The following is a 16,813-nucleotide window of genomic DNA, read 5'->3' on the forward strand; positions in this document are numbered from 1 at the left end:
TCTTGAAAACAATACAGCTCTGATTAAAAATGTTATTTTTTAATTTTATTTTTAAAATGAGTTTTATTGAAACTGTATGTGTGATGGCATTAGAATTTGGCATATGACAGTGTTAATATCTCTCATTAGTTCTGCCAGTGCATTGATCTGCAGTCTGATTGCTATTTTTATCCCTGCTAATTCAAGTACAGTCAGTCATGACCACGTTTCCATTAAAGACCAGGCGCTGAACCGTTTTAATCTGTGACTAATAAAAAATGGTAACATTTTCATTAAATCCCCACACAGTCTTTGCACTCCCATTGGTGCTGGCAGAACACTGATTTTATGCCTCTTACACATCTGCCATTGTCAGTGATCCATGCTGATGAGGCAGCCAACTTTTCCCCTTCACTCCCAAGTAATGTGTGCTGCGTTCTGGTGTCCCAGATATGTTGGATCTGTTTAAATCTGTTATTCAAGTGGCAAATGAAGAACACCGCAATGAAATGAAAAGTCAGAAGAATGAAAAATAGGTGCAAGAAACATGAACTAGTAAATGCTTCACATGGACAAGGTCTGAGGGAGAGACCTCCATTCTCTTACCTCACAGGGCAGAGATCTGTACCATGGATATAAAAGTTGTAGCAATGCCATTTCCTTAAAAGAGGGCAAAAAATGCTTATGTCTTTTGGAAATTGTGTCCACAGGCACAAATGTTAAAATAACATTGTTGTTCCTTTCTCTAACTCTACTAAAATGAAGATATTATTTATACAGGCTTAATGCCTGCCTGCTGCAGGAATAAAAAATTTAAATTAATCACTGGTTTACATATTTATATATATATTTATTACATGACTGCTTTGTTGTTCTTTGGAGAAGGTGAGTGATACTCTTTAAGGAAATGGGGCTTGCTGTTGAAGGAGGCTGCTGTCTGCAAGAGAAACCCCTGCAGATCTATGCCAGGAAGGGGTAAGATGGGCCATGACTGAGCTGGACCTTCAGCTGGTGGGCAAGGGACCTCGCTGCAGATCTGAAGAGACTGCTTCTCAGTCACAAAGACAAGTTTGAAGATACTTGTAATGCGTTTTAACTCAATGGTTAACTTCCTGTTGCTACTACTGATAGGCTGTTTTGGTGGGTCATTGGGAATAGGTTTAGAACAAAGCTGGACTCGATGATCTTGAAAGTCTTTTCCAGCCTGAGTAATTTTCTCTGCTATGCTGTCCCCGGTAAATGAGGTTATGAGAAAGGGTGAAAAAACATCCAACATTAAAATGATGAAGAGTTAGAGGCAGTATTAACACCGAGCAGCAGATGGGAAAGAGCTGGTGAGCAATCAGGTGCCTTTCAGCGTGGTCAGACAGCCCCAAGTGCTGAGCTGGCGGGGGCCTGGGCAGAGCAGCTCCGGTGTGTGCGGTGTGCCTGGGGGGTGCGGTAACGGGGCGGGGATTAGCACAGGAGAGGCAGGGACTGCCAGGCATGCGTTAGATGAGTGATCTTAATTTTGCTTTTGTGTACGCGTTTACGATAGCATTATGATCAAATACTGTTTTTTTCCCCACAGGGCCTGAGCTTTCCTCGGTGCGCAGGCAAGCAGCCATCCCACGCACTTAATGAGCCGCAATTAAGTGTTTATGTTTTTTTCCTGGTGTTCAGTGAACACCACCGTATCTGCTGCACCGCCTACTGAAGGAGCACTCGCGGAGCTCTCATAATGCCCACAATTCCGTAACAAATGCGAGAGCACGACCCTTTTTTTTTATTTATTTTAAATTTTATTTTATTTTTTATTTTAAACCGAGAGCAGGGCCTGTATCGCCCTTACCCCGATTTCTGACTTCGAGGCACCCGGAGCTCAGCGGCGGTGTGGAGGGCCCCGAGCAGGCCGCGGCGAGACACGGTCCCTGCTGGGGACGGGACACGGGGACGTCCCAGGGCTGCGGAAACACCTACGTGGCTGACTCACGGCAGCGCCCGCCGGATGGCCGATAAACACCTTACGGGGCCGCTTCTTAACACCGGACCGATCCGAATCGGTACCGGGCGTGCGGGAACCCCGGGGTAGCTGCCCGGGACATCGCCACCGCGCTCCCGCCGGCCGTTGCCATGGCAGCGCCAACGCCCGCCGGCGGGGCGGGGGCAGCCGCACGTGCGCCCGGGCAAGGGCTTCGCGCCCGCCCGCCCCGCGCCCCTGACGTCACGGGGCGGGGCGGGAGGTTGTGTCGGTGAGAGAGCTCAGCCCCGCCCCGCCCCGCTCCGGCCCGGCCCCCCCCCGGTTCCAGGCTGAGCCCTGCCACGCCCCGCGCAGCGGGAAGGGAGGGTAAGGGGGCGGGACGCACCGGCGGTGCCGACTGCGGCTGCGCAGGGGCCGGTGCGGGGCCGTCCCCGCCGCCTGGCACCGCCCCCTTGTCCCGGGCTGAACCATGCCGCCGCGGCGATACCTGCGCGGCTCCACCTTGCCCTCCCGTGGCGTCATCGCCCCGCGCCGGCACGGGGGGGAGGGGCGGGGCCTGTTGCCGGGTTACGGCTGTCATCCGCGCGCGCCGCCGCCGTGCTCGCTCTCTCGCCCGCCCGCCCGCTCTCCCCGCCCCCTCCCTCCCGGCGCCGCAGGAAACGAGCGGATCCCGGGGCGCTGCTGCCCGCCGTCCCTCAGCGCCCGGTGTCCCCCCTCTCCGGCCCGGCCCTGCCCCGCCGCGCCGCCCAGCGCCCCGCGCCGCCGCTCCCACATGCCGGAGAGTGGAGCGGCCGCGGCGCCGAGCCTCGCCGCCCGGCTGCCCCGCGCTGCCCGGCTGGGGCCCTAGCGACCCCCCCCCGCCGCTGGAGCCGCGGCCCGGCGGCGCCCGCAGTGCATGAGAGGGAGAGCGGGGCGGGGGCCGCGGCCCGAGCCACTCGCCTCCCCGCCGGCGGCGGCGGCGCGGGGACCGGCCCGGGGGGGCAGCGAGGGGCGGCGAGGCGGCGGCTCCATGTGAGAGGAGGCGGCGGTGCACCTGAGCCGACGGGACAGCCGCATCCGGGGGCCCGGCCCCGAGGACCACCTGCCCGCCACCCGCCCGGGAAGGGCTGGACCCCCCTGCCCCCTTGAAGCCGCCCGGCCCCCGGCGGCAGCCCCGGGGCAGCGGGTCCCCTCCCGCCGGGGGAGGAGGGCCCCGCCTCGCCGCCGGCATCGCCTCGCCGGCGAGAAGGCGTACGGAGCGAAGGGAGAGCCCAGCGGAGCCCGTCCCGAAAAGTGAGTATGAGCGGGAGGAGCCGCAGGAGGGGGGGGCCGGGGGAACACGCGGGGGCCGGGCCAGGCGGGGGGCGCCGCGCCGCCACCGCCTCTTCCCATGCGGCTCACGTTGCCGGCGGCGCACGGTCTGGTGCCCCGCGGGCGGGCGGCCCGCACCCCGCTCCCTCCCGCCGCAGCCTGAGGAGAGGAGGTGGGGAAGGGGGCGGAGGGGCTTGGCCGCCGCGGCCTTGGGGAAGGGCTGGGGTCTTCTCCGCAACTTCTGCCGCCCCCTTTTGTGCCGCCGCGGCGCGGGCCGCCAGCGCCGGCCCCTGCGAACAAAGGCGGCGGGCGGAGGGGCTCGGGACCCCCAGTCCGTCCCCGCCCGTGGGAGCCGGGCGGAACCGCCGGGGCGGAAAGTTGTGCAAGGCTGGGAGCGGGAGCGCACGGCGGCCGCGCTGTGAGGCGTGAGGTTTTCAAACACCCCCCTCCATCCCCCGTTTTTTGTGGTGTATTTCCCCCCCCTCCTGCCCCCCCTCTTCTTTAAGGGGTTGAGTGGCTCCTAATAAACCCTTGTGGCTGCCTCCTGCCTGCTCATTTACATAACACTTGGGTGGAAAATGCCGCTGTAATTGTCATGGGGAAACGTTATTGAGGAGTTGCTTTCTCACGTAAAGCGTTTTTAAAGCAGTTTAAAAGCTAGAAGTGGTGTTGGCTCTTCCTGTTTATCCGAGAAGTTGCATCTTCACGAAGCACTAGCAAGTGCTCTTGCTCTCCCTGCAAACCTTGCTCTGAGGCTGGGAAACGAAGGGGTCTCCTTTGGGAATGGGGCTCTTTTTGCTTGGGGTTTGTTTTGTTTTGCTTTTTAGCAATTCTGCAGCGTGCAGAATTGGCCTCCGAGCAAAAACTGCAGCAAAACTTCACTTACTTTGATACAGTAGCTCAACTTGCTCCTGACTGAAGAAATCAACAGCACAATAGTTTGAGGAAGGAATATATATGCCTATCAGTGTTAAATTGTACTATTCAGGAGTTAAATTTTATGCAGCAGTTTGTTATATATGAAGATGACATACTAAAAAGTAACAAGAGTAAGTTGAATGTTTCGAGACAGCGTTCAGACAGAGATTCAGGAATCGTAACCGTATGAAAACTCTGGTCAGCATTAGTCTAGCCTGAGTGCTGATTCTTGTCCTTATCACCCTGGAAGGACACTTGAAAGACTTTGAAGGGAAAGGTTGTAGGATTTGTCTGGCTCTTGTTTAAAGGAAGAACATACAGCTTGTGAACATTCTGTGGGTCAGTTGCTAGGGTCTTGCTCCTTCACATTTTCTATACCAGATTGAACTGAAAGTAGAGAAAAATAAAATGTAGCAGGAATGTGTAGTTGCTGGAGGTCCAAAATACATGTGTGTGAAGAGAAACCCATGCTTCAGTATTCCACTCTGGTTTAGGTTGTTTGTGCTGTGTGTTTGAGAGTAGATACAGCCTGTTTCCCAACTGTGTACTTGTCTGTTCCACTGAGAAAGAGACAGCCTCTGAAACCTCAGGGGAAAACCTAAACATCAGGAGGAAGTTCAAAGGTAGACAGGCCACCTGATGCTTTGCAGCTTCTTTTTGAGACCAAATAGGCTGACAGGTAAGAAGACTATTTTTTGAGCAAAATCTCTCTATCTTAAGCTCCCTGTCATCATTGCTATTTTAAAGAGGAAGGTAAAAAAAATTGAACTCTTCTTCATTCAGTTCACTCCTTGAATTGTTTGGTCCTGGAACTAGGAGGTAAGGAAAGGAAGTCACATGTACTTCAGGCACCAAGTGTTAAAGAGGAGGTTGATGCTATGCTGTATTTTATATCTACAGGAGTTAAAAGGCACTGTGGTCCTTTTCTTGATCTGGTGATAACACTTTCTTATATGTCAATTACTGGTTCCAAATTTCAGTTGTCTTTTCTCACTCGATCATCATCTGGTTGTTAATGGCAGCCAGGTTCTGTCTCTTGATGGCACCTGCATATTCTTTTTGGTGTTCCAGTTTCATTGGTGAAACTATCTCAAGGTGATGTATCACTGTGTTGTTAAAGTGGCTTTTGTGAAGGTTTAAGTTTTTCCCCCTATTGCAGCTTAGATCTAATTGATGTTATTCTATTGTTCAAGCTGAATGACTTACTATTACAGCAGTGTCTGTAAAAATGCTTATCAAAAGGTGTGTGAATTTAGTTTGCTTTAACTGCTGGAAAAGCTTGTATAATAAGTACGTTTTTAGTTTAGAAAAATAAGTAATTTTTATCTTGGGTGTCTTACACTGACAAATTCACTTCAGTTCCCCTCATTATGTATGCATGCAGTACTTTGCAAAAGTTCTGTTAATTACTTCAATAGGATTTGTTGTCTGTGAATCAGTAAAAGAAAGGAATGATCTGTGATTATTTAGGCCTGGCAATGTTATTAAACAGCGAGGGATGCTATTCTTCTGTGTCTTTAAAGTAAACTAAGTTAAGTATCTTCTGGTCAGCATGTTTTAAATTCAGGCTTTATTTAGCAAATATTTTTAGTCTTCTGGCTCTTTTTCTGAAGAACGTAAGGTTATTAACTGACTATATGTACACTACATTTGAAGTAAAACTAGCATGAAGACCCTGTTTGTAGAGCTGCTTCAGCATTCTCTTATTTGGGCTGTGTATATCAGGTAATTATTGAAACAGATTGAGGATTAGATGTAATCGCTCTTGCAACTGCTCTCAAATGACAAAGTATTCTGATATGGTGAATTTGTGGAAAGTGATGGATGGTTCTGTACTGAAATCCTCAAAGTATTCACAGTATAGACAATATCTGTTCACCAGCTTCACTTTCATGGACTTAGTCTCTTGTGACAGCAAAGGCTACAAAGATATCAAGTATTTGTCTGATGAAAACCTAGAACACTTAAGCATAGAAGTTAAATTATTGTTTACAAACTACCTGATCTTGCTTTGTGGTGATACAGCCACTGGTTGAACACAGGCTGTTCTGTCTTAAGTCAGAGGTTAATTGAGCCCTGTATCCTGTGTCTCTGAGTGGTCACCAGAGGATGTCTGTGAAAGACTAGCCAGCACTAGATGCTTAGAAGTCCCTGCCCCAGAACACCCTTCCTGTCACTGTTAGTGTGTGCTATAGAGCCGTGTTGTTTCTGTGCATTTGGCAACGCTTAGTGGCTTCCTCTTGGATGAATGTGTGTGGTGGCTTTGAGGGAAGGAGCAGGCAGTGCTCTACTGGTGACTTGTTTTGAATATATGAGCTGTCAGTTGTGTTGCATACCATCTAATTCCTGTGTGAGAAGAGAGGAAGAATGATTGATCTGTCCACACCTCACTTTTACAGTTTTTTCTTCAATAGAGAATGAAAAATGGTTCTCCAGTTTTCACTTCAGATAGATTATTGGTGAAATAATAAACTAATCATTATTTAGTTTCATTCTCTGATCAGCCAGAATCAATAAATAATTATAACTGATTAGGTGCTTACTTAAATATTATAATACGCATTTTGTTTTTTCTTTTGGGAACTTTGCAAATGTAAGACACTTTTTTGGCTGCACTGAATACAAGAGGTATTGCAGCTCACTTGTGAGGGACTATTTATTGAGCAGGGAGAGGGAATGGGGGGCAATTACTCTGTTGTGAATACTGCCTGGTTCTTTCTGTGGTTGTAATCAGCAACTTCAGTGTTCTTCTGATATCAATGCATCTATTGCAGTTAAGTATTTTCTAATAGATCCTTGCTGGGTTTTTTTGTCAGTAATGCAGACATAATTTATGCCTGTAAGCATTTCCACTTGCAGCTCATATTTCTGAAGATTATGCTTAAAAAAAGTCTAGTAACTTTGTGTGGAGGGGTTGTTTTGTTTGGTTTCCCTCCCTGTATTTAGCTTGCAGTATCAGATTTCTTTTTGGAGCTTGATCAAAATAAATTTAGAAATATAATGCATGTATATTATAGTTCGGTTTGTAAGGCCAAGTACCTCAAAACTAAGGAATGTTGGAATAAAAAGAAACTTCACAATGTTCATGCTCACTGTGACAAAAGGTACTATTAGAGAGGTCTCATTTTTGCTAAAGGCATAGATCTTTATTATTCAGCCGGTCTTCAATAGTTTGTTTCCTCAGTGTTTGCTGAAACAATTGCAGTTATTTTTTTCCAGGGCAAAAAAGGATTTTCCCATAATGTCATGCCTCAACATATCATCAGACATCTCCCATTTACTGAGGCAACTGAAGATGTTATCATTGGCTGGTAAGAAGAGGTGTGTGAAATGGTGCAAAACTAGCTTGCTTAGCTCAGATGAGTTTTGACTGCATCTTGAGCTGAGATGGTTGGTTTTGCACTGGAGGACAAGGAGTTTTAGTTTGTGTTGTTTTGCAGGTACAATTCTGATGTGATGATTTCAGTGGGTGCATGTTCACAAGTAGCTACAAGAGCAAGATTTGCTCTCAAACATCTCTTTTTTTGCCTGAATCTGCCCACAACATGATTAGTGGTGTCCATTGCACTATGAACTAGTAACGTTGATATAGTTTTTTGACCAACCACAAATAAGGCCCTAAAATGAGAAGCATAAGATGTTTTAACTACAAGTGTTGTTTTCAGTTTTGGCTGGAATTTAGAGTTATACCAGCATGATGCATTATGCAATGCTATTTACCTGAGATTGTACTAAAGCAATTTCCCTTTAACATTCACATGAAAAGCTGAGAGTGCTGTTTTGATTTTGTAACCATAATATATTGTTATCATCCAGAATAACATTTTCATGTGCCCTGGGTGTCATGTGGGCATGGGGGTCATTGGGATGTTGTGGTGAGACCTGGGCTTGTGGAGCTGTGGGGAAGGGGATATTAAGAGATGAGTTGCAGTAGTTTCCTCTAAACTCTTCACAACCCTTGATCAATGGGTGGTCATGCAGTATCCCAGGTTGTTGTCATGGATTCATTCTTTCCCTGCCCTGGTCCCCTTCTCTATGCATGCATCTCTTTGAAAATTAGGAATCTGAACTGATTCAAGGGTAATTGCTATGCTTCTTCTTGTGTTCCCTTCTCAAGTTCCTCAACCTTTTAGTCTAATGTCAAAGCTTGTTTCTCTCCCTCATCAGTACTTCTTCCTTTAGAAATGTCTCTGGGTGGCTAGGAAGGTGGGAGGAGACCTTAACCCAATGAAGGTTACCTGAGACTTTCCCTCTGTTCTCTTGCTGGGGTTATCAAAGACTGTCAGGGTGGTTGTAGAGAGCTGACTGCATGCTGGGTACTGGAGGGTCTTTTTGATGGACTGAAGTACTCCTGAACTTGGTCATGCAGAGTCAGAGTTACTCAGCTGTGGCTTTGTATTGTTCTAGTGTGGCAACTGCTTTGAATTTGTGAAGGACAGGAACTGCAAACCCAGGGTGTGTGGTGTTTACAGTATCTGCTTAACTCTGCCCTTTTTGACTGGCATAATGTCCTTACTGCACGCATTGGCTCTGTGTTCACACAGATGCTGGTGAATACTTTCAGAGTGCATGTATTTCAGGATAAAATCTATATGCTTTCTTTAAGGTGAAACTTTAAAGGTAAAACTTGTGTTTAGATCTGCTGTAGCATGCAAGATATGTTTATGGTCACAGGGAGTTTGTTGTTTTACAGACTGCATGTGAGAGGATGTTGCTCTTTTTATGTAAAATCTGTGATAGGCTTTGTAGGATAGAGTGTGTGTCCTTCTGTATCTGCAAGCAGTCACAATGTTTTCAGAAGTGACCAGGTTACTTCAGGACAAGCTACTTGTCTTACTAAATGACTGACAAGCCCCAAAACACCACAAGTCAAAGCCAGCGGGGAAGAAAAGGTTTCAAGCTTTTTCCCAACTTCCCTTTTTAGGAGGGTGAGCTGCTCAGTGTGCTCACTGGCAAGTGCCAGTGCATTCAGCATTGGAGCATAGTTCATGCTTGACAAGTTGCTCACTGGCTATTGCAGTAGCTGCAAAATCCAGTGTTTCTTTGCTATGCCTGATGATAATGGGGACATGCTTTTGTTGACTTCTCCATTGCCTAATAAGGCTTTCTTAAAAGAATATTTTCTTCAGTGTTGAAGGCAATAAGTACTCTATGACGATAACCAAAAGTGCAACTATGGATTCAAGCCTTTCTGAAGAAATGTTGCTCATCTTTTGTGGCAAGTGTGGTCCCATGTAGCTTGACATGGTTTTGAGTCTCTTGAAGGCAAGGTGCCTGCACCACTTTGCTTTACCAAATGCTGTCTTTGTGAAGCAGTGTTACTTGTGGCCCTGAATTGGGTCAGGGTGGTCAGGAAACCTGCAGTTTGCCAGGAGTGCCTGCTTCTGTTGCTGTTTGTATCTGGTCATTTTTTTAAAAATTCACGAAACAATGCTCAAAGCAAGAGATCTTGCACAATAGAAAAGGACCCTGAAGCTGCGGCCCTGGAGATATCCTGGTCTGTTATTTGTAACGTTTGTTTCCGAGTTCTGCTCTGGCAGTTTCATCTGGTGTTGCTAGAGCTGATGAATATGTCTTCAGATCTGTGGCATTTCTGTGAGTGGGTGGATCACTGCAATGACAGGTAACATTTTTTCTTTTCTGCAGAGTACAATAGCGGCAATTTTTATGGATCTGGAGGGCATCTTAAATCATGCTAAGGCAAAGTTGCTCTTATTTCTTTATTTCTTTATTATTTCTTTATTTCTTTATTATTTCTTTATTTCTTTATTATTTCTTTATTTCTTTATTATTTCTTTATTTCTTTATTATTTCTTTATTTCTTTATTATTTCTTTATTTCTTTATTATTTCTTTATTTCTTTATTATTTCTTTATTTCTTATTTCTTATTTCTTATTTCTTATTTCTTATTTCTTATTTCTTATTTCTTATTTCTTATTTCTTATTTCTTATTTCTTATTTCTTATTTCTTATTTCTTATTTCTTATTTCTTATTTCTTATTTCTTATTTCTTATTTCTTATTTCTTATTTCTTATTTCTTATTTCTTATTTCTTATTTCTTATTTCTTATTTTTCCTAGGAGATTTGTGACGCTCTTTCTTTCTCCAGGTACCTAGAGAACAGGCCCTATTTCAGCAAATGGAATTTGAAATAATCAGTTGGGGCATTCTGTTTAGGGATTGATTTTCTTCTAACTTGATACTTGTTGCAAGAGTCCTGCCGGGAGAGAGACAGTGATTCAATCCCAGTCTCCCACCACAGACTGTGTTGGTGTGTTGACCCTGTCTAGAGGCCAGGTGCCCACCAAAACCACTCTATAACTCCTTTCCTCAGCTGGGCAGGAGAGAGAAAATATAATGAAAGGCTTGTGGTGGGGAGAGATTGCTTGCCATTTACTGTCATGGGCAAAACAGGCTTGACTTGGGGAAATTATTTTTAGTCTATTACTAATCAAATCATAGTAGGGAAATGAGAAATAGAATCAAGTCTTAAAAGACCTGTCTCCCCTTTCCCTGCCCCACCCTCCTTTTTGCTGATCTAAGCTTCACTCCCCATTTCTCTGCCTCCTCCTCCCAGTGGCACAGGGGAATGGGGGTTGTGGTCAGTTCATCACATGTTGTCTGTGCTGCTCCTTCCTCCTCAGGGGAAGGCTTCCTCATACTCTTTGCCTACTCCAGCATAGGGTCCCTCCCATGGGCAACATGGTTCCTCCATGAACTTGTCCAACACAAGTCTTTCCCAAGGGCTGTGCTTCTTCACAAACTTCTCCAGCATGGGTCCCTTCCACAGGGTGCAGCCCTTCATGAAGAGGCTTCTCCAGTGTCGGTTCCCCTCAGGGCAACAAGTCCTGCAAGCAAACCTTGCTCCAGTGTGGGTTCCTCTCTGCAGAGGTCCTGCCAGAAGCCCTCTGCAGCTTGGGCTGCCCAAGGGGTCACAGCCTCCTTTGGGCATCCACCTGCTGTGGCTTGGGCTCCTCCATGGCCTGCAGGTGGATGTCTGCTCCACTGTGGGCCTCCATGTGTTGCAGGGGCACAGCCTGCCTTACCGTGCTCTTCCTCATGGGCTGCCGGGGAATCTGTGCTCTGGTGCCTGGGGCACCTCCTGCCCCTCCTCATTCCCTCACCTGGGTGTCTGCAGGGTTGTTCACCTCGCATATTCTCACTTCTCTCTCTGGCTGCATTGGCACAGTTTTATTTTTTTCCCTTTCTTAACCACATTATCTCAGAGGTGTCACTGCTGTCACTGGTGGGCTCAGCCTTCCCTAGCAGTGGGTTCATCTTGCAGCTTGGCTCAGTGGGACATGGGGGAAGCTTCCAGCAGCTTCTCACAGAAGCCACCCCTGTAGCCCCCCAGCTACCAAAACCCTGTCACACAACCCCAGTACAACTGCTTGTGTGTGTTTAAACTTCTCTGTGTTGCCAGGAGGGGAGCAGGTGCTTACTCTTGTGTTAAGCCTCTGGTAGAAATGAGCTCTTGGAGCCCTCTGCTTTGATGATGTGTTGGTTGCTGTATCTGTGGTAAGAGGTGCGTTCTGTCTTTGCTGTCTCCTGTCTGTTTGAGAGCGCTTATTCACTCCTTGACTCCCACCTCGCTGGACTTTGTCGTGCCCTGGACTTGCTCTGTACCTGCTCTGTACCTGCTACCTGCTGTGTAGCATGTGTTCACGTGTAACATGGCAAGAGCAGCATGCAGGCTTTGGCAGCCCCTTATTAACACAGTAGTAATTCTAATTACATTTTGACATTATGTCTTCAGTGAAGTCGTAATATGTGTGAAATAGGTCTTACTAAGAATATTATATGTGGGCTCCAACCTTAGGTAGGCTCTCATAGACAAGTGCTTGAATTTTCAGTTTTTCAAACATGTAGTAGAGAAGTGTGTCTGTGTCAACGACTGATTAACTCTGTAGTGCCAGCTTATTAGCTTGTCTAGATGCTTAATTTTGAAAGTTTTACATACCTAGTGCACTAAAACTGGGCTGGTTCTTCGACATGGTTTCCCTGTAGTAAGCTGGCTTTGACTTAATGGTTATATTTAATTTTTCCCCAGGACATACTGATTTTTCTTTTCATGTTTTGTGGTGTATTACCAGCTTTATAGCTTAGTGTCATGGTAAAACTTGCAAATTGTTGTATTTGTCCTTTGAATGCTGTTATGCTTGACTATATTGAAGCCAAGCAATTCCTGATATGCAACAGAGAAGGAGTGAGCTGGTACTGAAGAAACTGAGGGTCAAACTTCAGCTAAGCCATTACTGATGTTTAGCTGTGCCTAGGAGGAACACCAGAGAACACTCAGCATGACTCAGGAGCACAGGCAGGAATTTTTGTTCGAAGGATAGGGGTGGGTGGTGTCCTATGTCATTGAGTGGCTGTGTGGTTGTCTAGGTAGGGGAGCTGCATGGTGGGGTTGCTGGCTGCCTGTGTAGGAGGTACATACACTCATCCCACTCAGCTTGGGTGTTGTTTACAGGGGCTGTGGGAACCTTTGGAAAGGGTGCTGGGAATGACTGGAAAAACAAAAGCTTGTGTGGTGGCACAAAAGAAATGTTAATGTTTTGGTCCTTCTCATTCCTGTTGTTTGTTTACACTGCAGTGTGGTGGGAACAAAATTGATTGTGTAGTTTAGGCACGACCTAGCAAAGATTGAGAGAGAAACTTAAAATATGTGCATTTTATCCTTCCTTCATAAAATCTTTTCAAATTTTGTACAGGTTGAGGGCTCCTGAGATGATGTGTTAACTTGTCCTTAACAGGATTGTCGTTTCACATTGCATTTTACCTGCTTAGTTGCTGTTGAAATGAATGGTTCCAAATATCTTCTCCCTTCCCCAGCCTCTTCTAATGCTAGCTATTGGTTTAATCTGAGTTTCTGGTAATTAATTTTGAGCTGTTGGTTTACTGTAATTTTAGTCCTCTGAATTTAAGTGAGAAGGGAACTAAAAATCAACTTGAATTGGCTCAGTGTGACACAGGATGTGTTAGAGCTGGCACAGGGGATGCGCAGCTGGTAGTGAGCCCTTTGGGCACTGTCTGGCCATTAGATCAGCTTAACTATCTCCTGAAACCTCACAGTTGTGGTTTGGAGCTAATGTGGAGTACATACTATGACCAAAAAGGCTGATCTTGCTCTCCTTTACCCCATTTTGCTTTTTGTGGTTGTCCTTTCCACTTCTCAAATACAGCTGATCTCAAATCCAACGTGAGTGCTAGTACTGGCCTAACTTATTAGCCTGTTTGGTAAGGGGAGGGTGAGATTGCCCCTTGAAGAACAAGTCAAATTTAAGTAATCTAAAAATGTTTATAATCCATATTCTGAATGGCAGAAGTATTGTGTGTATCATCCCATGAACTATACAAATGGCAAAAAATACCTTCATCTGTGACTGTCAATTCAACCTACAAAATTGAGCATGCACTTGATCTTGAAAGGTTTTTTCCCGTAGTTCTCTTTGTATCACAGTCATAGCTGCACCAAATCTGGAGAAATTAATCCTTTTATTCAGTAGTTACATTTAACACAATGATCAAAGCTACAGTGAGCTGAAATATTAGTATTCAAATCTGTAAGACACAAGGGAAACAAACTGCGTGAAGAGCAACAGAGCTAGCAAAACCTCATTTCCTGTGGATTTGTATCCTCTGTCTGCTGCTGTGTCCCACCACTGAAGTAAGAGAGTCCTCATTATTGCCCTGTTATCTTCTGTGACCTCCCTTATCACAGGATGTTCAGATCCAGCAGCCTGACTACTTGCTACTCCCCATATAACCTACCAAGCCTTTTGTAGCTTGCTAGCAGGACTAAAGGCAGCGTGTACTGTGGCTGGCTGTGTTCTTGCTGGCTGCTGTCAAAGAGGAAAAAAACCCCAAAACTGAATTTGAGAATTCTGATTGTAAAGATGAGAGTTTAACTTTTGTGCTATTCTCTCTGCCATCTCTAGGAAAGAATTAGGATTTCATTATAGGACACATGTATCTTGCTGTCTTTTCTTTCAGGTTCACTTTTTTGGAATTGTTTGTAGTGCTACTGAGAAGTTTGCTATAGTAGTTTCTTAGAGTAGTTCACTATTCTTCAAGATCGGTCTTAATTGTTACAACTTTTTATGCTGTTTACAAACCATAAAATCTGTTTTAAAAATACATTATGTTGGTAGTTTAAGTGATTATTATTTTTTAATTTAAAAAATGTTTAGAGATCTGAGCAATTATAGTATGCAAATATATGATCTCATATTAATAATTAATTTCATAGTAATTTCCTATTATTTGTGATGTTTCAGTCCCATAGTTTAGTTGAATATATTCTTGTTATAAAACTCCAGTTGAATACTTTTTTTCTTTACCTTTTCCTGTGTATTACATTTAACATACATGATCTTATGCATTTTTGATCCCTTCAAACTTTGTAACTTTCACCCTTTTTGAAACTTCTAATTTCCTTAATATTTCAAACATTTTTACATTGTGGAGTGCTGTATGCAGTTTGTAATGTATGGACTGTAATATTCTCCAAAATGTATACTTTGTACCTTTTTTTTTATCTAAATATCATTCTTCAGTGGACTTTCTGGAGTGAGCATCTCTCTCAATTTGTTGTTAAAATCCGGAAGGTTGGTGAGTGGATTTAACTTGCAATACCTTGACTTGATTTTTTTTTTTTTTTTTTTCCTGTCATGTGCTTCCCTTTTTAGATGGTTTGGTTAGACTATCTGAAGTTCTTACAGTTCCTTCTCGTGCCTTAAGCTTCAAAATTTTCATCCCAGTGAGTTTTGCCACATTTTTCTTCCTGGACTATTAGGGCATATGTGAAGCAGTTCCTACTATTAGGACCATGTCTGGTAACCATTTTCTGAAAGTTAATAGACAATTTGTTGCTTTTTTATTAGATGCTTTGTTGCTGGCATCTAAAAGCAAATGTTTTTCCCCTAACATCAAGATTAATTTTACTTAATGGCCTCTTGAGACTTTGGGGGAGGCTTTTTGAGTTGGCTTTTCAGCAATTTCTCCTTTGTTCACTGTTGTTAAAAAACTGTAGCCTAAAAAAGTGTAGTTTCCTTTCCAGAAACCATCCTGTGTATATTGTCTGATATCAACCTGCACTTATTTTACAGTAATATTCTCTAAGTTATTGTTTCAGCGCACTTGCTGGTATATAGAATCATAGAATCATAGAATTGGCTGGGTTGGAAGGGACCTCAGAGATCAAGTCCAACCCTTGATCCACCCTTGCGGTTGCTAGACCATGGCACTGAGTGCCACATCCAGTCTCTTTTTAAATATCTCCAGGGATGGAGAATCCACTGCTTCAGTGGGCAGCCCATTCCAATGCTTGATCACCCTCTCCGTAAAGAAATTCTTTCTAATATCTAACCTAAACTTCCCCTGGCACAACTTAAGACCGTGCCCTCTTGTCTTGTTGAAAGTCGTCTGGCAAAAGAGCCCAACACCCCCCTGACTCCAACCTCCTTTCAGGAAGTTGTAGAGAGTGATGAGGTCTCCCCTGAGCCTCCTCTTCTCCAGGCTGAACAGCCCCAGCTCCCTCAGCCTCTCCTCACAGGGTCTGTGCTCGAGTCCCTTCACCAGCCTGGTTGCCCTCTTTTGGACCCGCTCCAGCACCTCAATCTCCTTCCTAAACTGAGGAGCCCAGAACTGGACACAGTACTCAAGGTGTGGCCTCACCAGTGCTGAGTACATCAAAGTCTTGCTTATTTGTAACATGCTAAATCATATTTTCTAGCTCTTTTGAATGTAGGTAAGTGCTGTGTTTCTCACATTCTGATATCAGATTTATTTAGTTGGAGGTTAATGTAATTATTTATTTACAAATCAGTTTTTTTCCTCTCGCTCCTCTGACATAACTCAGTTCTGATTCCTGCTAATAAAATCAGAGAGTGCAAAATTTTCTCCAGAGGAGGTGTTAATGATTTAGAATGAGTCATTTAGCTTTTCTGAGGAGAAAAAACCAGCAGCCAGGACTGTTTGGTAGTAGACTGTTCTGCTGCCCGCCAAGAGCTTGCGCAGACACAGCGTGTAGGCGGCAAAGCTACGAAACTGCTGTAGATGTTTGCATGAAGAATTCAGCAGTGTTATTCTAGTAGAGGTGTGAAAGCTTTTAAATTAATATTTTGAATGAAAGGTCAAACCCATTAAGACATTCAAATTTAATGTATTTTATCAAGCTGGCAGCTTGAGGAGGGGGATCTAAGCCTTAAAATACTTATGTGTTTTAAGTGGAATGTTCACTTTTAGAATGTGTTTATTAAATAATATTCAAAAAGAAGAATTGCCACACTGGGTAACACTGTTCTTTCTAGCCTAATATCCTCTGTCTGATATGAGCCATAAAAGCCAATGTTATGTACAGGAACCCTGAAGTTCCCTAATTCTTCACATGACTCATCTCAAAAGCATCTGTAAGTAGATGCATGAGGAACATTAAGTATAAGATAAGTGTTAGATTCTTTTCTTTTTGTGCTTGCTCTCCAGCTACTTTCAGCTCACAGTATCTCTGAGCTACAGATTTTTTCTGTTTATTCAGAAACTAATTAATCTTCTATGAACTTGTCCAGTTTTTCCTTGAACTCTTGTAAATTCTTCATCTCCGTTTCATCCTTTTGCAACAAATTCCACAGGTTCAGCTGTTGCCTGGGGAGTCTCCAGTGTTT

At 44.9% G+C, this 16,813-nt stretch overlaps 1 protein-coding gene across 1 annotated transcript in view; it reads left to right on the top strand.

The window, feature by feature from the left end:
- The first annotated feature begins 3,096 nt into the window (after window positions 1-3,096).
- Window positions 3,097-16,813, top strand: part of FBXW7 (F-box and WD repeat domain containing 7) — a 178,529-nt gene continuing 164,812 nt past the window's right edge. Inside the window, exon 1 of the mRNA XM_030450271.1 lies at window positions 3,097-3,211. The gene's annotated coding sequence lies outside the window, so the exon portion shown is untranslated. The remainder of the gene's footprint in view (window positions 3,212-16,813) is intronic.

The sequence above is a fragment of the Calypte anna genome, chromosome 4A (assembly GCF_003957555.1).
Source record: "Calypte anna isolate BGI_N300 chromosome 4A, bCalAnn1_v1.p, whole genome shotgun sequence".
NCBI lineage: Eukaryota > Metazoa > Chordata > Aves > Apodiformes > Trochilidae > Calypte > Calypte anna.